The sequence below is a fragment of the Mesoplodon bidens genome (genome assembly GCF_964165515.1).
Source record: "Mesoplodon bidens genome assembly, chromosome: 3".
Classification (NCBI taxonomy): domain Eukaryota; kingdom Metazoa; phylum Chordata; class Mammalia; order Artiodactyla; family Ziphiidae; genus Mesoplodon; species Mesoplodon bidens.
In genome coordinates, this window is record NC_138178.1 from 77,313,926 (window position 1) to 77,329,213 (window position 15,288).

Here is a 15,288-nt window from a genome sequence, read left to right on the forward strand (position 1 = left end):
GCCTCCTCCCCGCTGGGGCCTGCGCGCGGCTCCGGCTCGGAGACGGCACAGTTTCCATTTGGCCAAGGATCCCCTCCTGCCTCCCCTGCTATCTGCCCGTTATCCCGCCTGCCCTTTTTCACTCTAAGCGATTTTCCTGGAAGCCAGGACAGGCCCCACCGTATTCACTGCGCAAAACCCCGCTTTTAAAGCCCAGCTGGGGGCCTTGGTCCCTTGTAGAAGACAGAGAAAGAGCGAGATTGAGAGCCCAGTGGGTGGCCTTCTTGCAAAGAGAAGGCTCCCCTTCGTTTGCATCTCTGCTCAAGTTTTTAAAAGTTATACTTAGGACCTGCTGTCTATTCCTTTACTGTGGGTCTGGAAATATATAGATATTGGAGAAGCTGATCTGAGGGTAGCAGCCGCCCTGGGGGCCGCTCCCTCCTTAAACCTCCAGGGCGGGACGTTCAGCCCTGGCAACTTGGGTGTCTGGGAAGGCTCTAAATGTGAGGTTTGAGGGGCAGTCTACTTTTCCCCGCCTTCCTTCTGTAATCACTAAATCCAGCGTGCTAGAAGCCAAGTTCTCCCCCTCGGCCTGGCATTGGAGAGAAAGCTTCCGCAGCTGAGGCCTTTCCCACCGGCCCAGTGGCCTCCCGGGTCCTGCCGCTGCTCCCCAACTCCAAGGCGCTGCCAGCGCCTGCTCCAATCGACAGAAACTAGAGGAATCAAGGATTTGAACTTGTAAAACCAGTTAGAGCAACTCTTACAGTTTTCCCTGTCTGCCCACCTGTTAAAGAACACACATTCTTGAGTGGTTTGACTCCATAATTCAGGGATGAGGAGACATTCTTTATTCCGGTCTCTTCCTCCACTGTGGGATCACTGCTCTTAATACATGCACTTCAGAGAAGTTCTCAGGAATCTAATTTCTGCTCATCCTGGTCTCAGACTTAATGAAACCCATCTATAGTTTAGATTATTTCCCAAAAGTACATTGTCGTTTGTCTAACATAGCTAGGTAAAAATTAAAATTGGCAAATTGATGATTAATTGGTCCTTGTTTTTTTTCTCTTCCTAAAGTCTGCCAAACTAATAGAAATTGATTTTAGATGACTCCAATTTTAGCATAATTGGCATTATTTATGCTTGTTCGCAAAGTCTTCTACAGCCCTGTCAAACCAGCTTCTTTGCATCTACTCAGCCTGGTCCCATTTCAGAGTTGCTTAGAACTGTTCTCATAGAACCCACCCTCCCCAGTTACTTTATTTTCTCCCCCTGCCCACCATGGATCAATCACAGAGACAACTGATTTTCCTGTGTCCTGTTTGAATCAGAAAGTGCTGACATCTTGAGGGGTGGACGAAATATGAGTGAGCACGAAATCCCACAAAATATGAAGCAGCCAGGCCAATCTCCAGGTTTAACGATTAAAGTTGTGTGTGCATACACATATGTATGTGTAAGTATATACTTTTGTTTATCCACCCGAACTTGCATAACATTGACAGTGGTAAGAAATTTTAATGTAATGTAGGAACACAAGCTGAATGAGAAATCATCTTAATACTCTGGATAAATGAAGAGGAGACCCCAGATCTAAATGTCTAGGAGTAAATAACTAATCATGAAATCCAAAACTCTTCTGAGCTAGAGTCCTATGCTTGCCAGAAAATAATCATTTTTCTCTCTTATTGGAAATAAGATCCTAAATTCCTTTGACTGAAAGGAAGTTACGAGACAAGATGCAATTTTCTCTTTCTTTTCTGACAACTCTGTCATTCAAAGGATCACAGCCATGTCAGGGTGTCTGTCTTGGAAAGAAAAAAAAAAAAAAAGGAGAGAGAGAGTGAGCTAGTGAGCGAAACGCTGCAGCCCATGGCCATCTTTGCATCAAAATTTTCCAGACCTCTATTTTTGATTGTGATCCCACTGATCTGAGTTTGAAATGCAAGCACAGTGAAGCCCCTAAGCCTTCAATCGTGTGAAATTTTCAAAAGATCTCTAGAAGCAATCTCAGGCTGCCTGACCCCTGACAGACGCCGATCTCTTTATTCCTCTCTCTGCCAGCACTTCATTTGTTGGAATATCTTTCAGATTTGCACCTCCAGATGACAAACCTGAGTGTTTATTATGTGTACATGAATCGGAAATCTTCAAGCCTGCACAAAAGCACCATCTTAAACATAACATTTAATTTCCCAGCCTAAGTGCCTGCTTCTTTATTTGCTTTTCAATAGCTTAAATATTTTTTCCAGGTCTCCCCATATGTCACTTTGATATTTAGATGATTCTCTCTTTTAATCATCATTTCCCCCTTGAAAAAATCCCCTGTTGCCTGCCTCTGCAGGGCTCACACTGCAATGTCACTGTGCGGCGGGCAGCGAGGCCGCCGAGCTGGACGCAGAGCCGATCCGAATGCGGGGTGTTCCTCTCCAGGCAGGGTGGGGGCCCGTGGTGTTACAGAGAAACGCTTGCTTTTTAGCCGGCGGCCAGGGCTGGGTCGGGACCCGTGACCACCCTCCCATCTCATTCCACCTCTCCTCCTTCAAGCCCTTTTTAATTCCTTCTATTATTAAAAAAAAAGAAAAGAAAAGAAAAGAAAGAAAAACCCTCAGGTGACTTGGAAAGGTGCTGCTTTAGCTGCTGGAAGTCGGCCCCCGAGCTGACGTCTCTGAGCTTGGACGCTGCATTTAGACATCTTACCCAAATCATCCGGGCACCCCTTCCTGCCCCGGCATCCCCTCCCACCAGCCTTTCGGTGGGCCCCTAAATCCTGGGGGCTTGAGGGCACTAGAGGCAAAGGGAATGTGGGGGCGGGCTTCTTGGGAGAGGACTGGTTTATTAAAATGCCTTCTGTCAAATAATTCTGCGGAAAAGATTTGGGGGTGGGGACTTTGCCCACCTCTCCCCCAATCTCAGCCCCAGACTGAGCTTTAGATCCCAGCCAGTCGCCCAGGTGGACTGAGATGAGACAGAGACGCACACCACCCTGCATGAGCGGGAGGTGAATCACCACCCACAAGCCCAGTCCCAGGTCGGGGAGGTGGTGTGCTGAAGCCTGAACGACCCTCCCTCTGTGTTTGGATGGGCCGTGTTGCTATGATTAACTTATTAAACCCCCTCGTAATTATTTTAATTTGACTCGAAAAAATACTTTGGGCGGCGTTGCGATGTGTTTGTATTTATCCATCCCCCCCATAAAACCTGTGTTAAAACAAATGTTACTTTTCTCTCTCTGTACATAGACCCTCCCTTTTTGAAATAGACCGCAGGGACTGCCATTAGATCGAATGGCAAGTCTTTATGGTAAGTGTTTTGCATAATTACATACCAAAGCCAGAACAGTCACCTCCACATTTTATGGGTCACAAACCATCAACAATTGCCACATTATTGTCCACGAAACCTTAGTCCCTTCATTGATGGAGGGACTCCACTGCTAATCTAGAACGGGAAAGGATGGAAATTTCTTCTAATAAGAACCTGAGATTATGTCCCCACTGACAACGTGTTTACATATAGTTATAAAGTTCAGAGGACCGACGGGGAGAGGAGAGGAAATCGGACTAGGCCTGATTAAGAGCGGCACATCGGACTAATATAGATAGAGCATCAAAAGGAGTGGCTGAATGCCTCTCCCCTTTTCAGATCGGACCCCTTCATACCTTTGTCATGCAGTAATTAAGATATTCTTATTTAGACAGACAGCTTCTCTAGTAACTGAATAATATTAGCTCTTTTGATGTCAAACTTTTGACAGTTATCACACCAGCACTGGGCAATTTAGCACAAATGCCCTCCTTTAAAAAAAAAAAGATAGAAAACCCCCATCGGCTTTGAAGAAATCTAATAAGTGTGATCCTTATCACCAAATGATCTAAATCGCCGCCGACTGGCCGCCCAGCTATAAATTACATTTGGTGTTACATAATGAAGCCGAATTTGGGTTTTAGCTCATTGAAGCAGTATTGGTGAGAACTGGGCGGGGGGCAAAATTCCTGCGTCCCCGTTCCCGACCCCCAGAGCCTCTGTCCACTGTGGAGGGAAAACTTCACAAAATCTGTGGGGTCAGGGCAGGGATGGAGGATCCAGCCGAGGTACGGGCAGGTGCAGGCGCAGACCTCAGCGCCCTCGTCCCAGCTTCGGAGAGCCTGGCAGGACTAGGCATCTACTCTCGGGATGACACTTCGCCGTGGCTTTCAGAGCTTGGTCGCCAAATTTGGGATTTGCCAGATGGCAGGATTATCTTCGCGTCTGTTATATTATGTGTGTGTGTGTCGGGTTGGGGGAGAGGATGGAGAGCGAAGGCAGGGAAGTCCAGAGACCGCTCTGGTTCCTTTAAAATACACGCACGTTCCCTCTTTGCCCACTCGGGCTATCGCCGCCCGGCCCCTTAGTGATGGTCTTGGCATCTCCCAGCCGCCCCGCGGCAGGCAGCAGGCAGAGACCCCGCCACCCCTGCCCGCATCTCCAGACCCGGGCCCCGTTGCCCAGATGCGAGTAGCTGGGGGTGGGGTGGGTGGGTGGATGAGAGGGCTTCTCTCTGAGGAGAAATAGAGGGGCAGCAGAGTTGGAAGTGAAGGGGGCAGAGAGGGCAGGTTGAGAGGGCTGAGACTGTGATGGTGACACCTGGAAGGCATTGTCCTTGCAAGCGACACCTGTCAATCTCCGCTCTGGGGTCCCGGGGCCGGGGGCGGGGAGGCCGCGGGTCTCCGCGGTGATGTCATCGCAGAGTCCCTTCCGGGCGGAGGGCGGGGAGGACTGGGGGGGGGAGGGGGGACCAGAGTCAGGCGGACTGGGAGAAGGGTAGGGGAGGAAAAGAGAGAAAATAAACAGTAATTGCTCTCACTCGCCGCGTCCTCTGCTCTGGATTTACATAGAAATCAATAATCCAACTTTACTGTTATTCCTAATCTTGAATGACCCGTCTAGCCTTTTCATTGGGCGAGAAGGAACAGGTTTACAACATCCTATCCCACACCATCCTCCAACCCTGGGAGAATCCCGTTATTCCAAAAGCCTTGAGGTGACTGACCCTCCTTCCAGACCCAGCTCCCTCTTTTCCTGGCGGCCGTTCCAAGCCGGAGGCTTCAGGCTTAAGGAGGAAACATTCGGGGATGAGTTGTGAAAATCCTGTGATATTGCAGGGGGTGAGGGGAGAGTTAATTAACGCGGGGCTGGCTCAGCGAGAGGGAGAGGGGGAGTCGGCGTGGGTGGGCGGGCCGGGTCGAACATCGGGGTGCGCTCAGTGCTGGGGGCCGGTGATCTGGAGGCCCAGCTTGGAGGCCTTGGCTGGGGGTGGGGGGCGGAGGGAGTGACCTGCGGTGGCCTGCGCGGGGGCTGCTGACTTGCCCCAAGGACTCTCCTGTTGGTTCCCGGGAAATTCTGATCTCCCACCTACTGAGCTCCCACCCCACCCCACCGAGCGCTACTGGACTCTCCCTCTTCCTATTCTTTTCGGCCTGAGCTAATTAGCAGCCTGCCAGCAGCCTGATTTATGGAAACGCTCGGGCGGGCGGAGACGCGCTGCTCGCCGCGTCCGGCTGCCTCGGGGCGGAGTGGAGGAGGAGTCTCCACCTGCCCCCTCCGACGAGTTTCCCTCCGCCCGGCCGGAAACTGGAAGTTGCCGTCCCCGCTCTCCACCCTCCACCCCGGCGGGTCCGGACGCGCCCTGCGCCCCTCATGCCCCAGCCTGGGACACTGGGAACCCTGGCGCCAGCGGGGCGGGCGGAGGGTGGTGGCCGCGCAGCCGACGGCGGAGTCCCAGCCGCCGGGTTCCAGCCCGGCTGACCCGGAGGGCGGGCTGGGCGCGGGAAGTGCGGGAGCCCTGTGCGCCCGGGTGGGGCGCCTCCTTCCCCGCGTCGCGGTCTGTAGAGAAGGGAAATCGACCTGAAGGGGGAGAGGACGCTGCACGAGGTCGGCAGCAGGCCCCCAGGCCGCGAGGTGGCGTCGCAGGCCACGGTGGGCCGAGCGGAGCCACCAGCCCAACTTGCCCCCACGTCGCTAGTGACTGTCCCCGGGGAGGGTGTGGTCCTCTTCACTCTCTCTCCCCATCACTTTCTCCTGGGTCTCATCCTCAGTCCTCTGAGTCACAGCCTCCAGCCTAAAGTCAGAATTTCGAGCAGGGCTAAGGCGGGGGCAACAGAACGTCTCTAAGAGCCAAGCGGCCTGGCACTTGCCCCCAAACTCGGGCGCTGTGTCCTCACTTTCCTTGGGTTGCGCTCGGTGGTCCCAAGACAGAGGAAAAGAGAGGTACTTCCTCTCTTCTCAGTTGACCCAAGAAGTGAGGATGGAGAGGGAAAGGGGTGGAGGGCTCACGGGATAAAGTGCATAGGACCTGTTGCTGGTGCTCCAGCAGAGCGGCGCCTCTCCCGGGAGGATATCGGATGCCCGACTTCTCCAAGAAGCGACGTCGGAGAGGGGCAAAGGAAAAGGGGGGAAAGCTCTGTGCCCTCCTCGCCTGGGAGAAGTGTTGGAGGAAAGAGATCCTAGCCGACCCAGAGGGCCAGAAGCTCCGGGCATGCTCCTTCAGACTTGGGGTGGGATGGGGACCTGGGGGTGAAGTCACTGGGAAGGGGACTGTCCCCCCAAGCCTGGCTTTGACTAAAGTTGCAGTTGTGGAGAATTTAAGATCTCCAAGAAATTGTGTCAAGTTTATTTTAAAACACCCCACCAGTTCACCTTCCTTAGAAGCCATATCTGAACCCCTGGACTGGGGCAGGTGGAGAACTAAGATCGTTCTCCCTATCACAAGACCTCTGGATGCCTGTCCCGGTCCCTTTCTTTTCCGGGTTCCCTTGTAGATAAGGCCATTTGATGTCACTGAGAACCCGAAGCACCTCCCTCCCCTCCCTCCCCACCCCACCCCCAGGATCCCTGGGCCCCTGGGAAATTTAGTTTCCTGCTCTTCTTCCTCACCTTCCTCCCTGTCTCTGCTGCCATTCCCAAAGGGTTAGTTAAGGCAGGCCGGGGGTCGGGGGTCAGGCAGGCCCCGGTCTTTCTCCGCTCGGCTGGAGGAAGTTGGCACCCTCAGCTAGGCGGGGAGCTGGGCTAAGCGCCCATCTATATCATGGCATTTACTGTGGGTGGTGGCCCCTCTGAAATTCCAGTTGTGCTGAGGGCTGGGGTCACCTCCCCAAGACACACTGCGGTGGCCCAAATCTGCCCAAGTCCAAGCGGAAGTGGAGACCCACCCCTGCCAACATGTCACCTTCAGGCAGCGCAAGTCCCAGGACCTCTCAGTCACCCAAGGGCCAAGCTCCGATCTCAGAGCCTTGCGGGGCCGCCGCTCCCAGGGCAATCACAAGCAGATTTCAGGGTCTGCAGCCGTCAGAGCGAATGCTGGTGGTTAGGCACCCAATATTCTTCATTCGTCTTTTTCAAAGTTGATTTATAGCAATCGACAGGTTAAAGCCTCATCTGACTTCATTACTTTTAAAAGCTGTCTATTTCACAACTGTCACTTTTCATCGCTTAACTCAAATAAATACTTGAAGAAATGAATTGGAAGAGACTTTTAGATCATGTTTATAATCCTTGGTCGCCACGTTAACATTCCTCATGACCTGACCCTCTGAGTTTCTGCAGACTCCTAATGCTGAAATTTCCTGCGTTTATACCAGGAAACTTCAAGGACGGTGAGGTGGCCAAAAGTACGGACTAAAAGAAGTGCAGCTGGTGACAAGTCAGCGACCGGGTGCAGCCTTGGGAAAGCTTCCCGGTGGCGGCCAGGGCCCAGGCCGGGCACCCAAAGCCGCCGGGTAAGGGAGCAGCTCTCGGGGCAGGGCCCTCCAGTGGATCGAACTGTTGAAAAGAGGGCCCAGCCTAAATGGCTGCGCGTGTTGCCCGGGTCCCAGGGATCCGAGCGCAGAGCTACGTATGAGGAAGTTCATGCAGGATGGAAATGCTGTTCATCGTGGCTATTTATTAGTATTATTATTTCTAGCATTGTTTCCAAACTGGTCGTAATGGGCCCAACAACCGCAAGTTGAGAGTGGCAGGGTGAAAGGCATTTCCTCCCGGTAGTCTTTGACTTAGAGCTTGTGAGATACCCACGGAAGGCAATTGTGAAAACGAAATCGCATGTATGGAAGTATAGTTCAATAAATCGAAATAGTTTCTTCTTCAATTTCGCTGCCATTTGCCCAATGCTGGATCTTCCAGGGCTGGTGTTAATCTCTCTCTCTCTCTTCCTTTCTCTCACCCACCCACCCACAAGGAACCAGCTCTCAGAAGTAGGTTAAAAAAAGAAGAAAGAAAGAAAATAAAGAAAACCGGGAGCGGGGGGGGGGACGAAAGGGAAAAATGTAAAGAACGGGAAGGAAAGGAAAGGAAAAAGAAAAACCTATCAAACTGGAAAATTACCTAGTTTGGGGACAAACCAATAACGAACGCATTAGAGTTTCTTTCCTTTATCTTAATTTAAAAAAAAAAAAAAAAAAGGAGAAAAAGAAGAAGCGAAGTCTCCCGAGCCCGGGGAGAAGGAGCTGGGCGACTCCCTCGGTGTGTTTGGATTCGGCCTTCCACGACTGGACCGAGGCTGACCCCGCGCGCGGTCCCCGGGCCTTGCGGGCCCCGCACCCTCGCACCGGCCCCGCCCGGGTCCCACCGCGAATACGGACTTCAGATTCCCCGGAGCCAAGGCGTCCGGAATGTGCCCCGGCCTGGGTCCCGCCGCGTTCCCTGCCGCCGCCAGCTTCCCCGTCGTGGCCTCGGGCCTTCGCCCACCCCGAGGACAGGTCGGCCTAGCGGGTCTGAGCGCTCCCCGACTTTTGACGCCGAGGCGAAAGGAAGCCGGCCTGAACGATGCTCGGTGGCCGCCGCCTCACTGCGGGAACGCGGCCGCGGCGCTCGGCGCCGGACAGCCCGGCGCGCTGCCGTACCCTGGAGCGCCACCTCGCTACGGAAACTGGAATTACGCGGCCATGCCGCCCAGCCTCCTGCCTAACTTGACCGTCACCGGAGTTTTTCCTTCATCTAAACCTTAAGAGAAGCCGAAACGCGCAGGCCTTCTTCCCACCAATTAAAACCCGTGATCTGTGACCAACATATCCCGAAATGTCTGCACTGGGATAAAGGGCAAATAACAGGAGAAAGAGGAACAAATATATAGGTACAATATCTCCAAGTCTAAATTGTGATGCTGCTTTCATAAAAAAGATAAAATAAATGAGCGATGTCCTCTCGGAGGCCACGGGTTGCCACGGGTTCGGGCCGCCGTGTGTTTCGGGCCACTCAGCTGTGGCCAATGCAGATATCTCCCATGAGGCGGGTGCTTATGAAGTCATCCCTTCCCAATTACGAGTTCCACCGAAATCCACTCATTCTGATCAGACGGACATCAGAGGGGCTGCGCCATGCCAGTCGCCAGCCTACTGGGCTTGTTCCCTGCAGCCCTTGGCTCTGCTGACAAAATAACCACAAAATGCAGCCCCTAACTTGTACACCTGTGGGCCAGTGAAAACAGGAACGGCAAGAGTTACAAATCACACAGCATTTCTCTCTAAGGTGCAAGTTTGACCCTAGTTTATCCAGTTGGTAACTTAGGAGTTTTGCCCTACTCTTAAGCCCACAAGACTAAAAATATACAGAAATATTAACTCATATGTGAATTTGTTCAATTTGTTTTCAAAGTGCACTGCCCCAGAGATAGGGTTATAAGTGAAATATTTCCACACACAAAAAAGATTTTTCCTGTTAAAAATAGAGTGTATACCTTATGTTGATAAGATTTGTGTGTTTTCTTTGTTTTCGGGCAGGTACAGAAACTTTTTCTAATTCAGTCTTGACTGCAAGTTTGTTTTTGTTGAAAGAAACTCGGTGGATCCCATATGGAATGATGGCTGAACTGGGAACTATGGGGGGGGTGCACGTGGTGGTGTGTAAGCCCCTGCATTTCCCTGCCTGAGCAAACCCAACATAGAGACCATTTCTCTGAAACTCTGCCCTCCCTGAGTTGGCAGGGTGAGTTCCCAAAGGGCCAGCAGGCAAAGGAGGCAGTACTCCTCACTGAAGGTTAGGAGGCTCTCAGAGAGCCCTTGCTCAGAAATTATAGGGCTGCGCCAGGAAAACAGCCAGGTTGGCTTGCTGGGTGGTTTGTCCCTCCTCCACCAGGCTAGGAAACATTCCTGAGATACCGTACAGGAAAGAGGCCCCAATTTCTTAGCAGGATTTGAATAACGATTCCTCACCCTAGACAGTTGAGAAGGGGTGGCCCAGCCCCTGGGAGTCCTGGGGCTTTCTCGCCCAAAGGGATGCTGTGCTGGGGGCGAAGGGAGTTGCTGAGACATCCTGGGAACTAAGAGGCAATTCCTGAGAGGGTCCAGGGGTCCACTGAGGGACAGCCATGGGGACCAGGGACAAAACCAGAGAAGAGGAAAGCAGAGAAAATAATATGCTTGAATCTATGTGCCTCTAGTTTTGAGCAGTCTAAATTGGAAAGGTTTTTCTTCTCTCGCGCTCTTTCTCCCTCCCTCCTTCTCTTCCCTCCCTTCATTTCTCTCTCCTCCACCCCCTCCGCGTCTCACATTAAGATTTTCTGGGGTTTGTTTTTTCCACCGAATAATGCCTGGAGATGAAAAATGATTTTTATTGCTATTACACTTCCTACCGCAAGATGCAGTGCAAGGCGACAGAGTTTGTATTACAACTATGTCACAATGTTTCACTGATGCAAAACATGTAGCCAGAGGGTGTTGCTAATGACTCCTGGATTAGAGCAAGATTGAGACTGGGAGAAGGAGAAAGAGAGAGAGAGAGAGAGAGAGAGAGAGAACACGAGAGAAAGAGAGAGAGAGAGAGAGAGAGAGAGAAAAGGAGAAGAGAGAGGAATTTCATTAGAAGAAGGGGGGGTCACCGTATAATCAAGTCTAATAATCTAATCAGAATATTTTCAGATTTCAAGGTTCTTTCCACGCTTGAGAGTATGAGCTAGAGAGACAGCAGTATCCTCTTAAACACCACAAAGGTTGCTTTTTTTTTTTTTGCATGTTAATAACTATTCATTATGTTTACAGTCAGTTAAGTGAAGAACTCTCCTTTTGGAAAGAATCTAACTTCGGAAAACGCTTCATATCAGATTAAAGGCTTTTCCAGGAGCCGCCCCGCTTGGAGGGAGGTGGGGACCCGGTAATCACCCCGGGGTGTGCGGAGCGCCACGCGGCCTGCAGAGGGTCACCGCCCCTGCCCGCGGTCGTGCACACACTTGCACACCTGCCTGGGAAAGCCTGCTGGGGCTCAGGGTACCAGCCGGGGCCGCCCAGGCCCAGCCTGGGCCCGGGGCTCGGCCTCCGCTCGGTCTTGGCGAAAAGGTCCCTCCGGGCTCCGAACTCCCCGGCGCCCTCCCGCGGGACCAGCTCTACTTAGGGAAGCGGGAGGTTTCGCGGTTCCTACCGTGGCCCGGGCCGGTCCCACCGCCCTGCAGTCCGCTTCTGCCCCCCGGGGCACAGCGAGAAGGGCATCCCCTCAGGGCCGCGGCACTTTGAACCCGGGAGCCTTGGGCTCCCGGCCCGCCGCGCGGAGCTCGCTCGGGGCCCGGCTGCGGCGCGGAGTGTGGGTGGCGGGTGGGGTGGAAGGGGAGTGGGGGAGGCGGAGGGGGGGACGGGGCGGGGGCGGGAGCCGGGCGTTAAGCCTGGAAGCTTGGCTGTTTACCCAAACGATTTCCCTTTCAGGCCCGAGACACCAATGAGACAAGATCAAGCTCCCCTCTTCGCTCTGTGCGTGTGTGTGTGTGTGTCGCCTCCTCCAAGCGGGGCTTTGTGAATGGGGGCTCCGGGACGCCGGCTGGGAGGGATCAGAGGCCCACCCGGGCGCCAGCGCCTCCTCTCGGGGGCTGGGAGAAGCCAGGCGGAGGGCGCGGGGTCTGAGCGCACCGAAGGGCGCCCCAGACACACAGTGGTCCCGATCGAGGGAAGCGAGCGACAGGGACACAGGCCGCTGAGAGCTAAGGGCTTCATCCCCAAAAGCCGAGCCGGGAGACGCCTGGTCCTGTGTGGGAGGGGGAGGGGGGAGAGAATAATATGAATCACATCCTCCTTCCAGTCCCTTAATTTCCGATCCTTCCAAAGCTTAAATCAGCTCCTTGGGCCCCTGATTTCTTTCCGACTCCCTCGCTCGAGATCTATTAGCTGTAAATTAGGCCAAGGTTTTGGTGATTACAGTACAACGCAGGCCGCGTAACACGCGCCGCTGGGCCTGCGCCTGGGTCCCTCCTCGCTCCGAAACACAATTAGAAAGCAAGAGGGGATGGATGGTCTGTATTGGCAAGACATTTGTCCTTTTCAAAGGGGTCCACATCCAAGAATATCTATCAGCCTAAGGGGAGTGGGGAGGAGGGAAGGGACGATGATGGGGCCAAAGTCCCAGCCCCAGCGCTGCAGGTGATCGCCGTCCTGGGCGTGGCTCCTGCTGAGGCTTCAGGGGCTGTCTGGGACCGAAACGTCGTTTGCAAAACAATAATGACAATATTAGGAGTATTACTGATAATAAGAAGAATCTGGAAGGCGGGGTGATATTTATTTGAGGTCGTAAGATAAAATCCGGCCTCAAGGCGTCCTGTGTATATTTAGTGGCCTGTCTCTGACAACTTATTCCCCTCGGCCTAGGCCGATTAAAGGCTTACCCAAGAACTTGTTTCTGGAAGAAAAAGGTGTCATTCCGATGCTTCTGACCCAGCTACTATTGCTCCCCCTGTCTCGGCCTGCCCCTGCTCCTCCCAAACCCCACACTGAAGTGTCTTTTATTTTTTCTTGTTTGCTTTTAAAAAACAACCCCCCCCCTTTCCCAGGAAGTTCTTATTTAACAGAAATTCCCTTCCCTTGGCGCTGACCGGGGCAGGGCGCATTAGAAACCTGCTAACAGTTGCTTCAGGCCTCAGTGTCTTCCATTCACGGTGGTCCAGGCCTGAACAAACACGCTGGGGGAGGAAGGGCAGGGGCCTCGGGTTTTCTCCCCGTATGTTAGGGGTGGAGGGCTGTGCCTTTGGGGCTTAGAGGGGGCAGAAGCGGCTGGTGGACACCTAGGCACGAGTTGGGGGCTTGGAGACCGCAGCTATGCTGTGGCTGATCTGGGATCAACGTGTAGGAGAGAGGAGATGCTCAGGGAGGAAACCGGACGAGCCTCATAATAATAAGAAACACAGCTAACATTTATTGAGTGCTTACTATGTACCAGACATCGTGTCCATCCCCCCAGGGAGGCCTACCCTTGGCCGAGGATACACCATCGTGGCCAAGGGTAGGCCTCGGAGCAGGGAAGCCGGGAGGGAGCAGGCAGGTAGCCAGGTAGGTGGGATCCCATGGCTGAGGATAGAGGTTTCTGCCCCGCAATGCGTTTTCTGCCCGGTGAGGAGGGGGCGCTGCGGGCAGCCAGGAGCCGGGTCATGGCATCCTCCTTCCCTGTCTGTGGTCCTCTTCCCACATCCGGCCTGCCCCGCGTGGCCACGCACAGTGTGGGCCCCAAATCTCTGGCCGGGGAAAAGGAAGACCAACAGTTTCAGTGGTGTGCTCATTTCTTCCCGCTGGAACTCTGGAGGCAAGTCGACTGGGCCGTGAGGACTGCGAAGGCCAGGCGAGGGTCAGGGCGAGTGCAGAGCGCGCCGAGACCAGGCCCACAGACAAGCCCGAGGCCCCGTGTTCCGCGCCTCCTCCTCCCGCCCAGGCCCAGGGCGCGGCGGCGCTGCTCCAGGCGAGGTGCGCCTCCTTCGCGGGGCCGGGGACACTGCACCGGCTCCGGGGCCTCCGCAGCCCTCGCGGCCCGGTGCGGGCCCCAGGGCAGGAGCGGGGCGCTGGCCGTGCCGCCCCCTGGCCGCGCTCGGGCTGCTCTCCACGCCCCACCCCGCAGGGGTGCTCCAGCCTCCGCTCCGAGGCCTCTCCGGGAACCGGACTTTGGCGCCATGCATGGCCTCTCCCTCCCATCCCCCTAAAACAGGGGCTGAGACTCGCCGATGACCCCGTGCCGTGCCCCGCGAGGGTGGAAAAAAGCAGGCGCTGCTCTCTGTCTGGAGACAAAAGGCCTCCGCGCTCAGGCTCCTCCGGGCTCAGCCGCTGTGCGTTTCGCACCCGCCTCCACCTATGCAGAGCATACGGGAGCAGGTGGAAGTGTCGTGGTAGGGGTGGCTCGTAGTAGAGAGCCTTGATTGATCCCAGAAATTGAACACCTCCGAGTCCAGGGGCATAGCCACGACCCGGGTATCTGCCCTAGCCCGCCCCGCCAGCCCCCATCCAGCCATCCTCCTATAAAGGGGCTCCCTCGTCGCTGTTTTTTTTTGCTTCTGGTCTCATTGCAAATCACCTGGCAGCTCGGAAATGCTCGCTCCTGATATCGACCTGCAGAGGTTATTTCTTTCCCTAAAAACGACGCTGGCTTTCCTTCTTCTACTACGTGCCCGAAGGAGAATTCACTGGTTTTCACATTAAGGAAAAAAAAAAAAAAAAACTTAAAACTCTCCCTGGGTGAGAGAAGTGGTGGGCCGCGCGGAGTTTCCTGTCTCCGCACGCTGACTCCCCGCCGCACCTGGAAAGCTAGTCCTGCGAAGAAGAAATAGCCTTATCCTGCAGTCTATCATTTCGGTATTACAAATAACAACCGTGGAGCAAGAAATACCCCCGGCCTAAGAATATTGACAGATGATAGTAGCGATATTCACAATCGATCCGTTAATAGGCAGACGTCATAAATCATGTTCAATTCCTTGACAGCACAGTACTTCACTTAATAATATAATTAAGATTAAAACTCCAGAGGTATTGGAGGCAGCAGGTATTGATAGCTTCAAAAATTGCATTCTGGATATGATGGTGGAAGCGAAAAAGACCTTTGGAAAATATAAACCCCCTTCCCCAAAGGTGGGGTTTTCAGGGTGCTCCTGTCTCGGGAGCCCTTTTGACCTTTTCTGCCCCCCACTCCCAACATACACCTTTTTTCCCCATCAGTAATTCCCATCTCTGATTAGGTGAGCTAGGAGTAGACCGCCTCTTTCTTAGAAATGGTATGGAGGAGAATAAGGGGAAATAGGTCTTAGCTTGGGTGAATGTCCCGGGTTTAGGCATCCTTTAAAAATCCATTCCTTCAGTCTTGAATCTGGAGGGAAAAAAATGTTTAGGAGACCTTGGAAATGAAGTTTTTTGGTTCTTTCAATACAATTAATTTCCCCAAAAATGTTTTCAAAATTACATATAAATCACTGAACATACGCAGGTACCCCATCCACTCAATTTCTGCAGTTCAACTACCCGTGAGCCTTTCCAGCACTGCTTTGCAGGCAGAATCATGGACCTCAGGATGAAAATCAACACTTCACTTGAAAAGTAAAAC

General features: G+C 53.5%; 1 long non-coding RNA gene across 1 annotated transcript in view; it reads right to left on the reverse strand.

Annotated features, from left to right (window-relative positions):
* Positions 1-11,542, reverse strand: part of LOC308614691 — a 40,059-nt gene extending 28,517 nt beyond the window's left edge. The window contains exon 1 of the long non-coding RNA XR_014015421.1: positions 11,368-11,542. This is a non-coding gene — a long non-coding RNA (uncharacterized lncRNA). The remainder of the gene's footprint in view (positions 1-11,367) is intronic.
* Positions 11,543-15,288: the final 3,746 nt, after the last annotated feature.